The sequence below is a fragment of the Thalassophryne amazonica genome, chromosome 17 (genome assembly GCF_902500255.1).
Source record: "Thalassophryne amazonica chromosome 17, fThaAma1.1, whole genome shotgun sequence".
Classification (NCBI taxonomy): domain Eukaryota; kingdom Metazoa; phylum Chordata; class Actinopteri; order Batrachoidiformes; family Batrachoididae; genus Thalassophryne; species Thalassophryne amazonica.
In genome coordinates, this window is record NC_047119.1 from 71,387,900 (window position 1) to 71,392,644 (window position 4,745).

Here is a 4,745-nt window from a genome sequence, read left to right on the forward strand (position 1 = left end):
TTCAGGGATGTCCCTGCTTATTTCAGCAAGACAATGTCAAGCCACATTCTGCACGTGTTACAACAGCGTGGCTTCGTAGTAAAAGAGTGCAGGTACTAGACTGACCTGCCTGCAGTCCAGACCTGTCACCCATTGAAAATGTGTGGCGCATTATGAAGCACAAAATGTGATTAAACTGACGTACAGAATGTCTCATACAAACTGAAGATGAATAAATGTTCTTGATGATGATTGATTGATTGATTGATTCCCCATAGTCTGATATGGATTCATCCAAATCCAGTTCCCATTTGTGTTTGAGGGAGTCCAAACCTGTCTCATGGTGAGGACTCAGCAGTGAGTAAATCCTGCTGAGTGTCTGTTTTGAAGAAGTTTTACACTTCAGAATCGAATCCACCAGGTTTTTTGAGGGCCACAGAGGAAAGTTTGCAGAGTTTGACCTCACGAAATGTCTAACGGAGATATGTGAAAAAATTGTGAAATGTGGAGATCAAATGTTCAAAAAAACAAAAAAGCTGTTCATATGAAGCAAAAGTATTATCTACATAAAGATCATAAAGTGAATGTGCATCTTTAAGAGCCCAAGTATTAAAGGCTGCAAGGACGGGACAAACGTGATAATTTGACACTGGAGCAGTAAAATGACATGAACTCCTAAACTGATTCCAGATCTTCAGTCTGAATAACAACAGGGTTGCAGGTACAGTTTGGAAGTGGATTTGTAAATGGTAACTGAGAGCAGCGTAAAGCAGATGAAGAGCTGGATGTGATCAAGGACTTTTCCAGAGGCACCCAACTCGGGAGATTGTCCGTTTTGAACCAATATAGTCAGGCTCTAATATCGGCTGCCCGGTAATAAAACATGAAATTTGGCAGTGACACACCACTGAGGCTACGGGGCAGCTCTAACATCTTTTTGCCAATTCAGGGGTGTTTTTTGTTCCAAATGAAAGTGGACAGCTGGCTATTCAAATTAGAAATGAATGATTGTCAAAAATATTGGCAAACTCTGAAACAAATACAAAAATTTAGGTAATATTGTCATTTTAATTGAATAATTCTACCCCAAAGAGAAAGAGGAAGTTTCCCACCTGGTAATATCATGTTTGAGATTTGCCAACAGGGGTAAATAGTTAGCCTTATAAAGCTCCTTAAATGCCAAGGTATTTAAATTTTTGGGGGGGCAAATTTTAAATGGGACATTACCCTCAAGTTTTCCATTTGAAGAAGTCACAGACATAAGCTGGCTTTTCTTCAAATTAACTTTGTAACCAGATACTCAACCAAATTGTTTAAGCAAAGCACAGTGTTTCAGGAATACTAGAGAGGGGATCTGAGATGTATAAGACGGTGTCATCTGCATACAAGGAAACCTTATGTTCTGTACCAAACCGATTTATGCCTTCATTAAGTCAATTTTTATGTAGTGCTACTGCCAGTGGTTGTCTAGCAACAGCAAATAATGAGAGCGAGAGGTGAGAGTGGACAGCCCTGTCTTACCGCGTACCGCGTTGTAATTTGAAATACCCAAATATGTTATTATTAGTGCGTACTGCTGCCATCGGAGATGAATAAAATAGTTTTACCCACGTTAGGAATTTAGGGCCAAATTTAAAAGAATCTAAAGTCTTAAAGAGGAATCCCCACTCAAATCAAATTCAAATTTATTAATTTATATAGCGCCAATTCACAACAAAAATGGTCTCAAGGCGCTTCACAACATAAAAAACAATTAAAAATTTAAAACACAATTAAAAACAACCATAAAAGAAAAACAGATTAAAAACACATCATAACACTAACGATAAAACAGGGAAAATAAATGAGTCTTTAAACGTGATTTAAAGGTCTCCACAGTGTCCGACTGCTGAATGTGTGCCGGCAGATCGTTCCACAGAGCTGGGGCACGATAGGAAAAAGCTCTGTGACCGGCAGACTTTTTATTCACCCTGGGAACACACAGAAGTCCTGCACCCTGAGAACGCAGGGCCCGAGCTGGTACATAGGGGCTTATCAAGTCAGCCAGATAGGGAGGTGCAAGTCCATGAACAGTTTTATAAACTAAAATCAGTACTTTAAAATCCGATCTTGCAGAAACAGGAAGCCAGTGCAGGGACGCCAAGATTGGCGTAATGTGGTCAAACTTTCTGCTCCATGTCAAAAGTCTGGCAGCAGCATTCTGAACCAATTGAAGACCCCTGATCCTGGACTGCGGTAAGCCAGAGAATAGAGCATTACAATAGTCCAATCTAGAAGAGACAAATGCATGAATCAAAGTCTCAGCATCAGCCATAGACAGAATAGGACGAATCCTCGCTATATTTCGCAAATGGAAGAAGGCAGTCCTTGTAATGTCTCTAATGTGGAGATCAAAGGACAACGCAGGATCAAAAATTACTCCAAGGTTCCTCACTTTATCCGTATGATGTATAACACACGGACCTAAGATAAATGCTAGCTGATCAAATTGATGCCGATATCTCGCTGGACCAAAAACCATAACTTCAGTCTTATCAGAATTTAAAAGTAGGAAGTTACTAGACATCCAACTTCTTACTGATGCAAGACAATCTTCCAAGGATTTTATGTGAGTAAGATTACCTGCAGTTATTGGCATATACAATTGAGTGTCATCAGCATAGCAATGAAAGGGAATCCCAAAACGCTGCAATATATTCGCAATATACTCCACACAGTCAAACGCTTTTACAGCATCCAGTGAAAGTATAACTTCATCATTGTTATGACTGGGTGGAGCAGAAGTATATAGAACATCAAACAGTCTCCTGATATTGAAAAAGGACTGTCGGTTTTTCACAAACCCTGACTGGTCAGGTGAGACAATCGTAGGGACCACATGTTCAAGACGCCTTGCCAAAAACTTTGTAAGGATTTTTGCATCAGTGTTTACACAGTTTACTCACTTTTTTAAACACAATGCTATTATTTTGAACACAACTGTATAGACTAAGACATGATATAAGGATAAATACCATGTGCTTCTTCTTCATGTGCATTTGCTAGCTCTTTTACCCAATCCTGGAAGAAGTCAACCTCATCCAGGGAAACTAAAGGAAAGCAGATGTCTGGAGGCATCTCCACGAGTAGCTCAGGTGCAGCACTTGGACTTTGATATCAGTAGATTGACCATCGTTGGCAGCTGGTTAATTTGATGCTTCGTGTTTTCCAAAAGGGTGAGCATGTTGTCATCAGCTACAAAAACAACACCAAATTTAAAGATGTAATGAGAAATGTATAAATGTAGCAAAACCATTTAGACAGAAATCATCATATAATTACACCAGGCCACAGAGCAGGTGATTCGAGACCCTGCAAGGCTTATGACAAATGTGGGTATGGAATCCATTAGCTTAGCGGGGAAATTACTGCAGAAAATCCACTATGGCGATCGTGCAGTTTATCTGCCAATGAGGGAAATTCAACAAGTTGAGACTGTGGCCTGCTTCTGTAGACGTGTCCATAAAAATCATAGAGGGATATGCTTTGCAAACAATACCCATTACTACATTGGATGATGTTGAAATTGAGGATGGCCCAATGGTTGTTCCAGCAATATCATAGATTTTGTGTCTGCTACCTACAACCCACGTGGAATGTCTCAAACCTAAACCTACTTCTAGGCATCTTATATATGCTACTCTAGAACCACTGCTAAAACCCAACCAGTTCAACTGTCAACCCCACTGAGGTCCTTAGTCTGGGTCTCATTAACATAAATCAAATCAAATCAATTTTATTTATATAGCGCCAAATCACAACAACAGTTGCCCCAAGGCGCTTTATATTGCAAGGCAAAAGCCATACAATAATTACAGAAAAACCCCAACGGTCAAAACGACCCCCTATGAGCAAGCACTTGGCGACAGTGGGAAGGAAAAACTCCCTTTTAACAGGAAGAAACCTCCAGCAGAACCAGGCTCACTATCCTCAAAATCAGTGTTGATTAATGATCTAATTATTGATCATCACTTAGATATTTTTTTGTGAAACCTGGCTTAAACCTACAGCTGTCCTCCCCCTAAATGAGGCCTGCCCATCAGCATATACATTTAGTCACGTCCCTCATGATGCAAAGCAAGGCGGGGTGTTGTTCTTATTTATAAATCTAGGTTTAGCTTATTAGCTGTTGGGGGTCACAAATATAACTTGTTTGAGCATCTGATTCTCTGCTCTGCTCAATATACAATGCTACACATTGCCAAGGTCAGAAGAATAAAAATCAGCCGTATTCCTTTGTCACTGTATATAGGCCTCCTGGCCCATATTCTGAATTCTTAGATGAATTTAGTGTGTTCATCTTTAACTTGTCAACTAGTGCAGATAACATTCTGATCATTGGTGACTTTAACATTCATATAAATAAGCCTTCTGATCCCCTCTGCAAATCATTTATGGAAATTGTGGAATTGTGGAAATCATTTATGGAATTGCACTGCATTAGGATTTCGGCAATGCATTCGGGACTCAACGCACATTAGTGGAAATAGCATGGATTTGGTTTTCACACGTGGTATTGCTGTCACGAATATTACATCATGACTCTTACATCAGTGGTCTCAGATCACTCACTTATTAAGTTTACAGTTTCGCTGCCATGTTTACTGGAACAACAACCTTATATATCACTACGGCGATACATCAACTCCTCAACTAAGACTGAAGTCGAAGCTAGACTGCCTGATGTCTTAGCTTCATATTTGACAAATACCCAATCAGTAGACAGT